Source organism: Rhipicephalus microplus, chromosome X, assembly GCF_043290135.1.
Source record: "Rhipicephalus microplus isolate Deutch F79 chromosome X, USDA_Rmic, whole genome shotgun sequence".
NCBI classification, from domain to species: Eukaryota; Metazoa; Arthropoda; class Arachnida; order Ixodida; family Ixodidae; genus Rhipicephalus; species Rhipicephalus microplus.
In genome coordinates this window covers 235574657-235591751 of record NC_134710.1, presented here as the reverse complement: position 1 = coordinate 235591751, position 17095 = coordinate 235574657, and the positions used below count along the sequence as shown (strand labels likewise).

The window sequence follows — 17095 nt, the reverse complement described above, 5'->3', positions numbered from 1 at the left end:
TCTGAGTAAGTCCCAAGGAAAAATTATGTTTCATGAGTGAGTCTGAGTCAGCTCCAACACATTTGCTGACCTAAGCGAAGTGCCCACGTGATCACCCTATTAACTTGGCGTAAAAAAAATCACAGCATATCCACGGACTGAATGATGAGAAGTGCGACGAAGCGCCCGTGAGTCCGTCCGCGCTTCCGTCTGTCCAATCGTTCTTGCTTCCGTCCGTCCGTGCGTCTGTCCCGGCGTTCGTTCGTCGATCTGTGTATCCGTCCATGCGTCCATCCGTCCATCCATCCGTCCGTTCGTCCATCCGTCCGTCCGTGCATCTGTCTCTCTGTCCGTCCATCTTGTGAATACTCCAAGTTCGCCATCTCGCATCTTTTTATCATATATTCATCCTTTATTCTTTATTCAAACGTTACCCCGCATTGCCCAAAGGCATTAAAGCAGGGGGTTACAGAAACGACATAAACAATTCTTCATTGTTACAGCACACTTTCATGGCAGACAATTCATTCCACTCTTTCACAGTTCTAACAAAAAATGAATTCGTGGACAAGGGGTTACAGAAACGACATAAACAATTCTTCTTTGTTACAGCCCACTTGCATGGCAGACAATCTATTGCACGCTTTAACAGTTCTAACAAAAAATGGATTCGCGAACAGGTTCGTCTGGGTGCGTAATTCTCTTATTTTAAAAACATGGTCAGTTCTAGATGAACGGTAATGAGGTTCCTTAAAGTATTTTTCTTTATTAATTCCTGTTTTATCATTATATATCTGAAAAAATAACTTCAGTCGCAGCTTTTGCCGACGTGAGGAAAGCAGTTGCCGCCCAAGCTCATTTTTTATCTGAGTGCAGCTCTCCCCTCTCTTTTACCGTCCCAAGACGAACCTGGCCGCCCGGATTTGATTTTTTCTATTTTATCCATCAATGTGGCTTGCGAAGGATCGCATATGGCACAAGCGTATTCCAGTATAGGTCGTATGCATTTTAAATAGGCTGTCTTTTTTAGGTTAAGTACCGAAGTTTTTAAATTACGTTGGATAAAGTTTAGCGCCTTTCCAGCTTTACAAACCACATCATCTACATGCGCATTCCACGAGCAGTCGGATGACAAGACTACCCCTAGGTATTTATAACCATCTGCTCTTTTTAGACGTTCATTGTTGGATGGCGGAACTTCTATCCTATAGAAGTTCCGCCATCCAGCGGACATAACAAGAACTAAACCAGAGATGGCTACCTACTACTACTACTACTACTACTACTACTACTACTACTACTACTACTACTATGACTACTACTACTACCACTACATATACATCGTGGACGCACGAACCATGGTGTAAGGAGCTTCGCTACTAAAAAATGACAACATCCACGGAGTGAATGATGATGAGTGGGCGAAGCGTCCGTCCGTCCTTCTGTTTGCCTTTCTGTATGTCTGTGTGTGGATATTCTGTGCCTGCTACGCCGGAGGAATGGACGGCCCTAGGCCGCAAGGCGCTTCGTCCCTAAAATTGGCATGGGAGGGTGAGAATAATTCATAGCGAAACAAACTTACGGAAAGAGCAGACACCCCCGTATCTGCGGCCAGCTACTGCGCTGCTTTGAGCGCCACGAGTGGCTGGTCAGACTGATGATGTCTTCAGCTTAATAATATGAACTAAGCAAAGAAAGTACTTACCGGTTCTGGAATTTGAAATTGCACCCTCATGCGCTAAAGGCGAGTGTTCTTACCACTGGGCTACTCATCCATGTGGATGTTCGTCCAAACTACATGTGCGAGTGCCCTTGGTCCAAAACAAATGCGAAACACAAGACTTCTTATTCAGAGCTTCCTGATTTTTCTGAACGCATTAAACGTCCTTATCTGGACACGATGTAACGCCGTCATTAAGAATCGCACAAACCGATAATTTTTTTCTTCGAAGAAGTTTTGATACCTAACTTCAGTCTCAGTGCTCTTCTTGTGGCGGCTATCACAAGTATTGGCTAAAGAGTAAAAGCAAGCATGGTTCTGCCATCAAGCAGTTGTTCATATCCTTCCTTGTTCGGCCGAGGAAATGCTTCATTGGCCACTCTTTACGAAAATATATTGCTATGTGTCGATTTACGAATATGATTCGCTGGGCATGACATGAATGTGTACGTCAGCAAATCCCATTCGTCCGACACAAGTGGCACATGCCCAAATACCACGGCGGGATATTTACCCAGGAATGGCGAGAACATACATGGGTAATTTTAACACGAGAGCGTTAATAGAAAGCCGACATCGGTAGCACTGACCCGACAAACGCAAATAATAAAATATTGCACCATCCCCCGCTAAAAGAAACCATGTGTAGATGCGAAGAAGAGGGTGCTAACACCTAAGGCTCGTTAACACTGAGCCGAAAGCGCGCCGAATCTGATTCGGCGTATGCGTGACCCGCTGAAAGGGCCCATTTCTACGCTGATTGCTCTCGGACCAATTTTTGTGGCGCCTCCCGCCGGATCGGTTCGCCGCGAACCAATAGGAACGCTAGCCGAGGAATTCAACAATATGGCGGCCAAGTCTGACTCACTCATCATATCACATAGATATGTGAAGTTTAACGTCTCAAAATCACCATATGATTATGAGAGACGCCGTAGTGGAGGGCTCCGGAAATTTTGACCACCTGGGGCTCTTTAACATGCACCCTAATCTAAGCATACGGGCCTACAACATTTCCACCTCCATCTGAAATGCAGCCGCCGCAGCCGGGATTCGAACCCGCGACCTGCGGGTCAGCAGCCGAGTACCTTAGCCACTAGACCACCGTGCCGGGGCATTTTACCCTCAATCACACATAGCTTTACAGATGGGAGTGAGGTACAAAAAATAATAAGCTATAAACAAGAGCAAACGTAGTAACATCAAAATAAAAAAGATTACAAGACATGAAAATTCAATGTTAGGCAATACCCTGAATGTATGTGTAAGTATCATCAGAAACATGGGCGAAAGAGAGTACAATGATATATATGTACAATATACACTTCACGCGTCATCACGTAAGTACTTCTGTATTGTAGAAGAAAACAAGTCATGATTTGACATGGAAACCATGTCCAAGAGAAGGTGGGTCCAGTCGTTGGATGTGCGTGGGACGAAGTAATGACGGAAAGTGTTAGTGCGGCAGCTAATGACGTGTACCTTATGTTGATGATCTAAACGAGATGAGTAATAGGATGAAGTGGTAATGAACTGAGCTTTTAAATGTAGATGATTGAATATCTTGTGAAAAAGTATGAGACGAGATGCTTTGCGATTGCTTTTGCGAAATATGAAACCTTTGTTCTTGTGCCAGCGGCTGTGTCGGTGCTGTTCTTGTTCTTACTTTTCGCTACTGAGCCCTACCATCTGACGACTTGGTTACCTAAAATGACTTTGGCGATTTTTTTATTTATATATTTATTTATTTTATTTTGTTTATTGATGTATTTTATTAGTTTATTTATTTATTTATTTATTGTTTTATTTATTTATTTATAGATGCTGTTTATTTATGGGTGCTCTGCCAAGATCTGGTAACACATCTTAGCGGAGAGGGTATCACAGGCATTTACATACAACTTCATAGCACTCTCAGGCATTCTTCAAACATTTGTAACAATTCAATAAGCGCTGCTAACGACCTAATACCATTACGCAAACAAAAATTCATGACCTATTTTTTCAGATATTTTTCAAACAATGCGCATATTTTTGAGAAAGAACTTCGCTAATCAGACTATCCCTGTCTGTCATTGTTTTAGAAAAGAAAAATTATTTAAAACAGTTACTCCTCGAGTAAAAGGAAACTGTGATTAACGCATGCTTTTGCCTTGTACGATAACTAGATGAGCAAGTAAAAGAAAAGAAAGTGTTAATGTTATAAAGGCCATTTACGATCTGAAAGAGAAGCGTTAATGAGCCGACACGGTTGCGGCTCCGTCACTGGGGGTGCCAGATGTGCGGCCATAGAAATTAAAAATCAACCAACCTACCTTTTATGCTGTATGTGCTCTAGTTCTTTTTTATATATTAGTTGAAGTGAATGAGTCTCAAATAATCACTGAATATTCCAACAAAGGCCGAATGCAGGAATTGGGTAAACGAACAGTTGATGTAGATGACTTCAATGAGCGTCTTCAAAAAGCAGTTTATACAAGGAATTGAAAACCACAGTTATCAATGTGCTTATTCCAAAAAAAGATCATTAATGATCCCAAGGGGTAAGTATTTGTACTCTGTTACAACTCATGGGGCTGTACTCTCAACAGCATATGTGTACTGAAGAGGTCTTTTTTTTTTCGGTAGCCCGCTTACGAACAGTTTTATTAAAATAATCGACATTTGCCATTTTCTCACCATGAAATGCCTTTTACAAGATCATTATTTAGACGTGCCAGATTATTAACTGAGTATACCTTTTCATACAATATAAAATCACCTGCATAAAGTTTCACACGGACAGAAAGTTCTGCCATAATGTCGTTAATAATTTATAAATAATCCAAGAATGAAGTATGACAAAGTATAATATTGTAATAAAGTAATATAGTATAATAAAGTAATAAAGTAAGAATAAAGTATAAAGCGTGCGACACTGCATGTTACTGATACCAGATGTTAATGAAAAATGTTAACGTAAGTAGGGACCATAGCGTAAATACGTTAGTCGTCATAGTTCTGAAATTGGAAAGAGTATATTATTGAGTTACTGAAAGAACTAACCTGTTACCGGTAACGGTGTTACTTGTAATGCGTTACCGATAACACTCTAATTATATGTAATATTAATCTTCATCTACCACTCCATTTTTCGCTCGGTACCATATTTACGCTATTCAAACCTTGGATTCCACTGATGACAGTTGGATTATATTATAAAAGCGTGAAATTACTTTAAGTTGTATCTAATAGCTGAGTTTTATAGTCTTGCGTGATCTTGTGCTCAACTCCGCTAATAATAATTTGCACTCTCGGCTCCGGAGAATATTGCCACGTTCCATTTCCCAAGTTTTTGTTAGCGTCCCAAAACACCACACGATTCTCAGCGCAAACCGCGCCTGCAGTTTTCGAGAAGGTTCCGGACTGTAGTAGATCATTTCGATAAGATCACGCCCACTGTACAGATTGTTCTAGAACCTACGCCACCGCCAGCGATAATGCTAGAACATTCGACGGCCAGAGTATAAATGCCGACGCGCTTCGCCGCTTGTGAGTTGTTGATCGAAGGCCGACGCTCCGTTCGCCGCTATCAGTCCGAGACTGCTATCTGTGCGAGACTGCTGCTGTAATTGGACTTTCCGTTTACCGGGCACAGGTTCGCCTAAATAAACAGTTAAATCCCTGCACGAAGGGTCCTGTCTTCGGCCACGTCACGACCCCGTGACAATATTGTGCAGTTCATTACCAAGCATTCCATTTTCTTATATTTGTCAATACATAGTATATATGTTCTTTTTTATAAAATGGCCGTGTATAACATGAAAAACAAAGTGTTCGTGTGGCTGTCCGGGATTTCAATCTGGAATAGTTCACACGCAAAACTAGAATTATACCGAAAAACTAACGAGCTGGAAGTGATGAGTTTTGAAACAATGATAATATATTCTTATATTTTTAAAACAAATGGATCTAAGCACAGGTGGTACATACATGTGGCACCAGCCACTCCTGTCCTCACTTATAATAGTCGTAGTCATAAGGTTGTAATCAAGCAAAACCACCGGACAAACAAAGAAACAGGTGAACATTTGCCCCATACTCAGCCTCAGAACCGCAATATAAATGTTCACGCCACCGAAGAGCTCAAATATGCCACGGTGGTCACACAGTACTTACGGTGATCGCCTGCTGATCGTGAAGACGTGGGTGATATCCCGGCTTGGCGGTCGCATTTCAATGGAGGTGAAATAATAGAGGACTGTTTATATAAACTCAGATGTATATTAATAAAATCTAGGTGGTGAAGTTCCGGAGCCCTTCACAATGGCATGCCTCATAATCAAATTACGCTTTTGGCGCATAAATTCTTAGAACCTAATGGAAAAGTTCACACTGCAGAAATGCTTCTTTAGTGGACTGACAATAAATATTAAAATGAACTTTACGGCAAAAAGTTCACGTGGTTTGTAAAAAAAAGACGAAAAGTTTGCGTGCTCGTCCGGGATTTGAACCCAGGACCTCTCGCACCCTAAGCGAGAATCATATCCCTAAACCAACGAGCACTACGTGTGTAGAGCCAAAGCTGTGGTGACACATTTGTAATATCTCACCGATCATAGAATGAAATGAACAAAAATGGAAATATCAGTGAAAGGGAAGCTAACCATTTGCAAGTCTCCGGTTCGCTACCCTGGATGGCAGTCGGTGATCTTGGAGCTAAAAAGTAGAAATAAGCAGAGCGTAAAAAATGGCCAAGATTGCACTAGGCCGCGCAAGGTTTGAGTCAACGAAACTGGACGATTATGAAGTCTAATATGGTTGCTTCGGTCGTTGATAAGTTTCAGCTAGATGATGTTATAGCTTGTTTCTACGTTGATTCCCAGCGCAGAGGTTCGGGTTATACTGCAGACACTCACCGACACGACACGGATGTCTCAACTCCAGACAAATAAATTCACGCTTAAACTAAGCATTCGCACCTCTCTTAGTTCTACGAGCACGTCGTCATTGCCGAGGCCCATACATCGCTTCGGGGTCTTCCAGCAGCCGCCACTGCATTTTGCGTTTTCTGTAGTATTCTGTCATTCGATGTACTGGGGGCCTTCGTCTCACCACCCTAACTTCGCTGTTAACTGCCATCGTTTTCGTTTTTAGTAAACCAGTGGTGTGTAGTGGGATTTACCTTAAATTCCGTGGCACATATGTGTTTGGGACAATTATAGTTTTCTTGTAGTTTTCACGTTATTAGGCAGCACTCAAAAGGCGAAGATTTAGAAGACGAAGAACCACACGAACACAAGCTCAAAATTCCAACTAGTTTACTAAAGCTATTTACGATATATATATATATATATATATATATATATATATATATATATATATATATATATATATATATATATATATATATATATATAAATAAGAAGAAAGAAAAGTGGATGAAAAAATTACCAACTGTAAGCAGGAATCGAACCTACGACCTTCGAATTACGCGTTCGATGCTCTAACCACTGAGCTATTACAGCGGCACTCCCTCCATCCACTTTTTTGGGTTTATCTGTGAATTTAGAAGTAGGAGCGACAGTCAGCGCCATCTATAAGCCAAACAACGAGTGTGAAAACACTCTTATGCGCATGTTTGGCGTCACGTAGCACGTGAACTTTTTATGAGCGGGCAGCTGATTAATTGTCCCTCTTATACAACCTAAACACACCAAGTCTGCCAGTACGAGACCCTCGTTCAATGAAATAAGGGAAAGAAGTGTATACCTAAGGGCTCGTTTTTCCGTGTTTTTAACACAATAATAATGAGATATAACAGACAGTAATGCCAAGGAATGTACAGGGGAAGTTATTAACATTAATGGAATGTAAATAAGAAGAAAGAAAAGTGGATGAAAAAATTACCAACTGTAAGCAGGAATCGAACCTACGACCTTCGAATTACGCGTTCGATGCTCTAACCACTGAGCTATTACAGCGGCACTCCCTCCATCCACTTTTTTGGGTTTATCTGTGAATTTAGAAGTAGGAGCGACAGTCAGCGCCATCTATAAGCCAAACAACGAGTGTGAAAACACTCTTATGCGCATGTTTGGCGTCACGTAGCACGTGAACTTTTTATGAGCGGGCAGCTGATTAATTGTCCCTCTTATACAACCTAAACACACCAAGTCTGCCAGTACGAGACCCTCGTTCAATGAAATAAGGGAAAGAAGTGTATACCTAAGGGCTTGTTTTTCCGTGTTTTTAACACAATAATAATGAGATATAACAGACAGTAATGCCAAGGAATGTACAGGGGAAGTTATTAACATTAATGGAATGTAAATAAGAAGAAAGAAAAGTGGATGAAAAAATTACCAACTGTAAGCAGGAATCGAACCTACGACCTTCGAATTACGCGTTCGATGCTCTAACCACTGAGCTATTACAGCGGCACTCCCTCCATCCACTTTTTTGGGTTTATCTGTGAATTTAGAAGTAGGAGCGACAGTCAGCGCCATCTATAAGCCAAACAACGAGTGTGAAAACACTCTTATGCGCATGTTTGGCGTCACGTAGCACGTGAACTTTTTATGAGCGGGCAGCTGATTAATTGTCCCTCTTATACAACCTAAACACACCAAGTCTGCCAGTACGAGACCCTCGTTCAATGAAATAAGGGAAAGAAGTGTATACCTAAGGGCTCGTTTTTCCGTGTTTTTAACACAATAATAATGAGATATAACAGACAGTAATGCCAAGGAATGTACAGGGGAAGTTATTAACATTAATGGAATGTAAATAAGAAGAAAGAAAAGTGGATGAAAAAATTACCAACTGTAAGCAGGAATCGAACCTACGACCTTCGAATTACGCGTTCGATGCTCTAACCACTGAGCTATTACAGCGGCACTCCCTCCATCCACTTTTTTGGGTTTATCTGTGAATTTAGAAGTAGGAGCGACAGTCAGCGCCATCTATAAGCCAAACAACGAGTGTGAAAACACTCTTATGCGCATGTTTGGCGTCACGTAGCACGTGAACTTTTTATGAGCGGGCAGCTGATTAATTGTCCCTCTTATACAACCTAAACACACCAAGTCTGCCAGTACGAGACCCTCGTTCAATGAAATAAGGGAAAGAAGTGTATACCTAAGGGCTCGTTTTTCCGTGTTTTTAACACAATAATAATGAGATATAACAGACAGTAATGCCAAGGAATGTACAGGGGAAGTTATTAACATTAATGGAATGTAAATAAGAAGAAAGAAAAGTGGATGAAAAAATTACCAACTGTAAGCAGGAATCGAACCTACGACCTTCGAATTACGCGTTCGATGCTCTAACCACTGAGCTATTACAGCGGCACTCCCTCCATCCACTTTTTTGGGTTTATCTGTGAATTTAGAAGTAGGAGCGACAGTCAGCGCCATCTATAAGCCAAACAACGAGTGTGAAAACACTCTTATGCGCATGTTTGGCGTCACGTAGCACGTGAACTTTTTATGAGCGGGCAGCTGATTAATTGTCCCTCTTATACAACCTAAACACACCAAGTCTGCCAGTACGAGACCCTCGTTCAATGAAATAAGGGAAAGAAGTGTATACCTAAGGGCTCGTTTTTCCGTGTTTTTAACACAATAATAATGAGATATAACAGACAGTAATGCCAAGGAATGTACAGGGGAAGTTATTAACATTAATGGAATGTAAATAAGAAGAAAGAAAAGTGGATGAAAAAATTACCAACTGTAAGCAGGAATCGAACCTACGACCTTCGAATTACGCGTTCGATGCTCTAACCACTGAGCTATTACAGCGGCACTCCCTCCATCCACTTTTTTGGGTTTATCTGTGAATTTAGAAGTAGGAGCGACAGTCAGCGCCATCTATAAGCCAAACAACGAGTGTGAAAACACTCTTATGCGCATGTTTGGCGTCACGTAGCACGTGAACTTTTTATGAGCGGGCAGCTGATTAATTGTCCCTCTTATACAACCTAAACACACCAAGTCTGCCAGTACGAGACCCTCGTTCAATGAAATAAGGGAAAGAAGTGTATACCTAAGGGCTCGTTTTTCCGTGTTTTTAACACAATAATAATGAGATATAACAGACAGTAATGCCAAGGAATGTACAGGGGAAGTTATTAACATTAATGGAATGTAAATAAGAAGAAAGAAAAGTGGATGAAAAAATTACCAACTGTAAGCAGGAATCGAACCTACGACCTTCGAATTACGCGTTCGATGCTCTAACCACTGAGCTATTACAGCGGCACTCCCTCCATCCACTTTTTTGGGTTTATCTGTGAATTTAGAAGTAGGAGCGACAGTCAGCGCCATCTATAAGCCAAACAACGAGTGTGAAAACACTCTTATGCGCATGTTTGGCGTCACGTAGCACGTGAACTTTTTATGAGCGGGCAGCTGATTAATTGTCCCTCTTATACAACCTAAACACACCAAGTCTGCCAGTACGAGACCCTCGTTCAATGAAATAAGGGAAAGAAGTGTATACCTAAGGGCTCGTTTTTCCGTGTTTTTAACACAATAATAATGAGATATAACAGACAGTAATGCCAAGGAATGTACAGGGGAAGTTATTAACATTAATGGAATGTAAATAAGAAGAAAGAAAAGTGGATGAAAAAATTACCAACTGTAAGCAGGAATCGAACCTACGACCTTCGAATTACGCGTTCGATGCTCTAACCACTGAGCTATTACAGCGGCACTCCCTCCATCCACTTTTTTGGGTTTATCTGTGAATTTAGAAGTAGGAGCGACAGTCAGCGCCATCTATAAGCCAAACAACGAGTGTGAAAACACTCTTATGCGCATGTTTGGCGTCACGTAGCACGTGAACTTTTTATGAGCGGGCAGCTGATTAATTGTCCCTCTTATACAACCTAAACACACCAAGTCTGCCAGTACGAGACCCTCGTTCAATGAAATAAGGGAAAGAAGTGTATACCTAAGGGCTCGTTTTTCCGTGTTTTTAACACAATAATAATGAGATATAACAGACAGTAATGCCAAGGAATGTACAGGGGAAGTTATTAACATTAATGGAATGTAAATAAGAAGAAAGAAAAGTGGATGAAAAAATTACCAACTGTAAGCAGGAATCGAACCTACGACCTTCGAATTACGCGTTCGATGCTCTAACCACTGAGCTATTACAGCGGCACTCCCTCCATCCACTTTTTTGGGTTTATCTGTGAATTTAGAAGTAGGAGCGACAGTCAGCGCCATCTATAAGCCAAACAACGAGTGTGAAAACACTCTTATGCGCATGTTTGGCGTCACGTAGCACGTGAACTTTTTATGAGCGGGCAGCTGATTAATTGTCCCTCTTATACAACCTAAACACACCAAGTCTGCCAGTACGAGACCCTCGTTCAATGAAATAAGGGAAAGAAGTGTATACCTAAGGGCTCGTTTTTCCGTGTTTTTAACACAATAATAATGAGATATAACAGACAGTAATGCCAAGGAATGTACAGGGGAAGTTATTAACATTAATGGAATGTAAATAAGAAGAAAGAAAAGTGGATGAAAAAATTACCAACTGTAAGCAGGAATCGAACCTACGACCTTCGAATTACGCGTTCGATGCTCTAACCACTGAGCTATTACAGCGGCACTCCCTCCATCCACTTTTTTGGGTTTATCTGTGAATTTAGAAGTAGGAGCGACAGTCAGCGCCATCTATAAGCCAAACAACGAGTGTGAAAACACTCTTATGCGCATGTTTGGCGTCACGTAGCACGTGAACTTTTTATGAGCGGGCAGCTGATTAATTGTCCCTCTTATACAACCTAAACACACCAAGTCTGCCAGTACGAGACCCTCGTTCAATGAAATAAGGGAAAGAAGTGTATACCTAAGGGCTCGTTTTTCCGTGTTTTTAACACAATAATAATGAGATATAACAGACAGTAATGCCAAGGAATGTACAGGGGAAGTTATTAACATTAATGGAATGTAAATAAGAAGAAAGAAAAGTGGATGAAAAAATTACCAACTGTAAGCAGGAATCGAACCTACGACCTTCGAATTACGCGTTCGATGCTCTAACCACTGAGCTATTACAGCGGCACTCCCTCCATCCACTTTTTTGGGTTTATCTGTGAATTTAGAAGTAGGAGCGACAGTCAGCGCCATCTATAAGCCAAACAACGAGTGTGAAAACACTCTTATGCGCATGTTTGGCGTCACGTAGCACGTGAACTTTTTATGAGCGGGCAGCTGATTAATTGTCCCTCTTATACAACCTAAACACACCAAGTCTGCCAGTACGAGACCCTCGTTCAATGAAATAAGGGAAAGAAGTGTATACCTAAGGGCTCGTTTTTCCGTGTTTTTAACACAATAATAATGAGATATAACAGACAGTAATGCCAAGGAATGTACAGGGGAAGTTATTAACATTAATGGAATGTAAATAAGAAGAAAGAAAAGTGGATGAAAAAATTACCAACTGTAAGCAGGAATCGAACCTACGACCTTCGAATTACGCGTTCGATGCTCTAACCTAAACACTTGGTGTGTTTAGGTTGTATAAGAGGGACAATTAATCAGCTGCCCGCTCATAAAAAGTTCACGTGCTACGTGACGCCAAACATGCGCATAAGAGTGTTTTCACACTCGTTGTTTGGCTTATAGATGGCGCTGACTGTCGCTCCTACTTCTAAATTCACAGATAAACCCAAAAAAGTGGATGGAGGGAGTGCCGCTGTAATAGCTCAGTGGTTAGAGCATCGAACGCGTAATTCGAAGGTCGTAGGTTCGATTCCTGCTTACAGTTGGTAATTTTTTCATCCACTTTTCTTTCTTCTTATTTACATTCCATTAATGTTAATAACTTCCCCTGTACATTCCTTGGCATTACTGTCTGTTATATCTCATTATTATTGTGTTAAAAACACGGAAAAACGAGCCCTTAGGTATACACTTCTTTCCCTTATTTCATTGAACGAGGGTCTCGTACTGGCAGACTTGGTGTGTTTAGGTTGTATAAGAGGGACAATTAATCAGCTGCCCGCTCATAAAAAGTTCACGTGCTACGTGACGCCAAACATGCGCATAAGAGTGTTTTCACACTCGTTGTTTGGCTTATAGATGGCGCTGACTGTCGCTCCTACTTCTAAATTCACAGATAAACCCAAAAAAGTGGATGGAGGGAGTGCCGCTGTAATAGCTCAGTGGTTAGAGCATCGAACGCGTAATTCGAAGGTCGTAGGTTCGATTCCTGCTTACAGTTGGTAATTTTTTCATCCACTTTTCTTTCTTCTTATTTACATTCCATTAATGTTAATAACTTCCCCTGTACATTCCTTGGCATTACTGTCTGTTATATCTCATTATTATTGTGTTAAAAACACGGAAAAACGAGCCCTTAGGTATACACTTCTTTCCCTTATTTCATTGAACGAGGGTCTCGTACTGGCAGACTTGGTGTGTTTAGGTTGTATAAGAGGGACAATTAATCAGCTGCCCGCTCATAAAAAGTTCACGTGCTACGTGACGCCAAACATGCGCATAAGAGTGTTTTCACACTCGTTGTTTGGCTTATAGATGGCGCTGACTGTCGCTCCTACTTCTAAATTCACAGATAAACCCAAAAAAGTGGATGGAGGGAGTGCCGCTGTAATAGCTCAGTGGTTAGAGCATCGAACGCGTAATTCGAAGGTCGTAGGTTCGATTCCTGCTTACAGTTGGTAATTTTTTCATCCACTTTTCTTTCTTCTTATTTACATTCCATTAATGTTAATAACTTCCCCTGTACATTCCTTGGCATTACTGTCTGTTATATCTCATTATTATTGTGTTAAAAACACGGAAAAACGAGCCCTTAGGTATACACTTCTTTCCCTTATATATATATATATATATATATATATAAAATAAACAGCGCTATTTCTATAACCACTTATGTCGAGAAAACACGCACCTATATCGCATATCTCTGCATTGTGATAAATGTGACGGGAACAAGTTCTTTCCGCTACAAAGCACGGAAACAAGTTCGTAGATTGTGTCGAAAAAGAAGTGTACGCACGTAATTTCGCTCACATGTGGGAAGAAATGCATGGGGCAAGTGCGAAGGTGTCTTAATGAAGGATTCCGAGACAGACAGACAGACAGACAGACAGACAGACAGACATCTTTCTCGCATTACTCGCCACGTGTGCCTCGTGGCCTTCAGCACTTTCTTCTTGTTTCTTCTTCGAATTCGCGGCTTCTCAGTGTGATCGCGCGCGCACGCGAGTCGTGGCCTCCCACAGTGATCTCTGCAACGACCGAGATTACCATGTTCAAATTAGTCGATGGCCGATAAATGGGCTTTTTACGAGTGATTATTGAGCGTCTTCTGTGATTGGTCGAGAGAAGAGAAAGCAAATGTTAGTTTATTTGATAATTTATTGTGAATTCCAGGCCACGTTCTTCGCTATTTCGCTTGCGCGTTGTCGGGTGCTTCTACTACTGATCTGCAGCGTTTTCTGACCATGCTCAAAAATTGTTAGAGGGTGCCTTTATGACGAACAGGCATTGTCGGTCAAGTCATGGGTAACTGCCAAATAAAGATGAATTGAATAAAAATTGGGCTCACCTGAAATTTGAACCCGGGACCTCTCGCACCCAAAGCGAGAGTCATACCCCTAGACCAACGAGCCGCCAAGGGCGCTGTGCGCATCTGTACAGTTTAGGTGGCTTGGTATTTTGGTCAACTGCCCAGAAGAAATACAATAAAATAAAATGTAAATAGGTAACGTTCCGCATTTTCGAACTCAGCACGAAAAACAAAGTATAGTTCATTACAGATTTTGCTCACGGGTTCTGCCTACAAGTTCCTTTGTTATCCTTCCTTTTTTTCAGTAAGAAATTCATGCCATTTAAGTAGCTCGCGTCCTTCACTTTCCTTTCGCAGAACATATGTCATGTAACCGGTCATGACGTACGGAATGTGTGGCCTTACGGTATTTATTTATTTATTTACTTATCATGAGTAGTAAACGTTGGCAGAAGTGTAATAGACTTTATATGGGGGGTTTACAGCCCAAAACCACCATATGATTATGAGAGAGGCCATGTAGTGGTGGGCTGTGGAAATGTTGACCACCTGGGGTTCTTTAACGTGAGTGTAATAGACTGCCAGATTTTCGTAAAGTTAAATTGTTCGAAGTGACGCACTATGACTAACCAGACAAAAAACGTGGCAGGCGTTGGCTCGAAATCATTTAATACTTCGAGCTTTCGTATTCCTATGCGTAAAAATTAAAAAAATACTTTCCTCGAAAAACTGTGTGGTCGCCCAACCACAAGTAGTAGTAAACAACTTTATTAAGGCAGCTGACAGTTTCCTAAGTGACGAGGGCTGTCGGGCCATGCCTGGTCGCTACCTCGTCTGCGCGTTTTAGCTGGGTGTTAGGCTTGTAGTCGTGAGGATTCTTTCCCAGGCCTTGCTTCCAAGGTGACTGTCCTAGGAGGTTTGGTGGGGGACGGTCCTTGCTGCATCCCCAGATGATGTGGTCCAAGGTTGCGGCCTGTGTCTTGCAAAAAGTGCACGTAGATGTGAATAAGGCTGAGTATATATGTCTGTATATGTACGGGGAAAGAAATGAGTTCGTTTGAAGCCATCGCCAAGTGATTTGTCGAGCTTTGTTTAGTTGAGGGTGCAGGGGTGGTCTGGTTTTCCTTGATAGCTTGTAGTACTGCGTGGTGTCGTGAAAAGTGATGAGTGGTTCGTTTGCTTCGGTATCGTGGTCCGAAGTCTGGCCAACCGCTCGGCGTACGAGTCCTCGAGCTTGTCGGTGGGCGGCTTCGTTACCCGGGTTTCCTGCGTGCGTTGGGATCCAGATGAGTTGAATTAAACGGGGATCGTCATCGTCGCTGCTGCTGAAAGTAGTGGCGTCTGAGGCGTTGTGTGCCGCTTGGGGCAAAGGACGAAGTATTCGTGCCGTGGTTGGAGAAACAGTGCCACGGGAATCGGGTGATGGCAGATTGGGAGTCACTAATGATTGTTTAAAATTCGGCTGTTGCGGCGAGCTCTATGGCAGCTTCTTCGGCCTCGGTTGGGTACCATGTGCGTATGGAGCTGGCACACATCGTGGTAGGCTCTTTATTGACTGGGGTACGTTTGGACGAGAGATGCCCCGGTTCTCGTCCAACCATAAGATTATTCTTCGCAATGTGATCATCATGCCGACTACGCCTACTGCAGGGCAAATAACTCTCTCATACTCCGCCAGTCAACTCTTTCCTGTGCTTGCCACTACCACTTTATACCGGCAAACTTCCTAATCTTTTCTGCCCACCTAGCTTTCTGTCACCCTTCACCCACTTGCCTTCTCTTCGAATTCAGTCTGGGATCCTTATTTACCCTCGAGTATCTTGCCATCGCACTACGTGTTCTGCCCACGACCATTTCTAATTCTTAATTTCGGCTTTGATGTCCTTAATACCTGCTTCTTCCCAGATACACTCTGCTCTTTTCTTGTCCCTGAGGGTTACACCTACCATTTTCTTTTCTATTGCTTGCTGCCTAGTCTTCAACCTAAGTTAAACCTTCTTTGCAATCCTATGCCGTGCATAAAGTAGGCGCCCATTTTTCTAGATTTCCGCTCGAAACTTACGTGGTTCGTACAGTGTCTTCTTGCCCATCTGAGTAATCGCAACATTGCAGAGCAAAATTTCTTAGGCTGTGTTTGGCTTGCTGTATCACAAAAAAAGGAAGACGACAAATTAGGGAAACAAACAAATGAAGAAAATAGTATCTTCTGAAGCGCATCCAGCCTACTTACGCAGGGTGAGTTAGCATCAAAGTAAGACATTTGGCTGTAATTCAGAATCAAGCAGAGTGACCCCACAATGAGCGTTGGTACGCTGCTACAGTCAGACGTAGGCACCCTGAGATTCCACTTAAGGTACCTAAGCAAGTGCGAATAATATTTCATGGCCTAAAGATTGGCGATTTCATGGCTTCACGGCTTTTGTTCCGCTTGGGGGTGTGACTGCTTCTGCTGCTGTTGCGAATCGTGGTGATTGCTGGCTGGTCTTGGCCGTCTCCGGGCCTTCTGCATGGGGGTAAAGTGAAACAATTACACCTATTACCCATATTTTACACCCATTGGATTTTCCACCACACCAGAAGTACACCCATTAACCAGAGAATACAAAATATAGCCAAGAAATAGGGAACTCTAGCCCGTAAATAGCCATCTTGAGCCAAGGGCAGTAGAAGGTACCAATAGTAGCCACGTGTTTAGTGAAACTTGTTGGGATAGTTCCTGGGTGGTTTGCCGGTGTAGTTCCCCGGTGATTTGCGTTGTCTGATTTCTTGTACCCGCGTCTCTCTGAACACAAATACGATATACGCCAGGCCTGCTGCTGAAGGTGACCAAGGAACTGCCGAGGTTTTTGA

The 17095-nt window shown here is 42.2% G+C and overlaps 3 non-coding genes across 3 annotated transcripts; all 3 read left to right on the top strand.

The window, feature by feature from the left end:
- The first annotated feature begins 12405 nt into the window (after positions 1 to 12405).
- TRNAT-CGU (transfer RNA threonine (anticodon CGU)) lies at positions 12406 to 12478 on the top strand. The gene has a single exon. It is a non-coding gene; the product is annotated as a tRNA-Thr (tRNA).
- Positions 12479 to 12861: 383 nt separating this feature from the next.
- Positions 12862 to 12934, top strand: TRNAT-CGU (transfer RNA threonine (anticodon CGU)). Its single transcript has one exon. It is a non-coding gene; the product is annotated as a tRNA-Thr (tRNA).
- A 383-nt stretch (positions 12935 to 13317) lies between these two features.
- On the top strand, positions 13318 to 13390 carry TRNAT-CGU (transfer RNA threonine (anticodon CGU)). Its single transcript has one exon. It is a non-coding gene; the product is annotated as a tRNA-Thr (tRNA).
- Positions 13391 to 17095: the final 3705 nt, after the last annotated feature.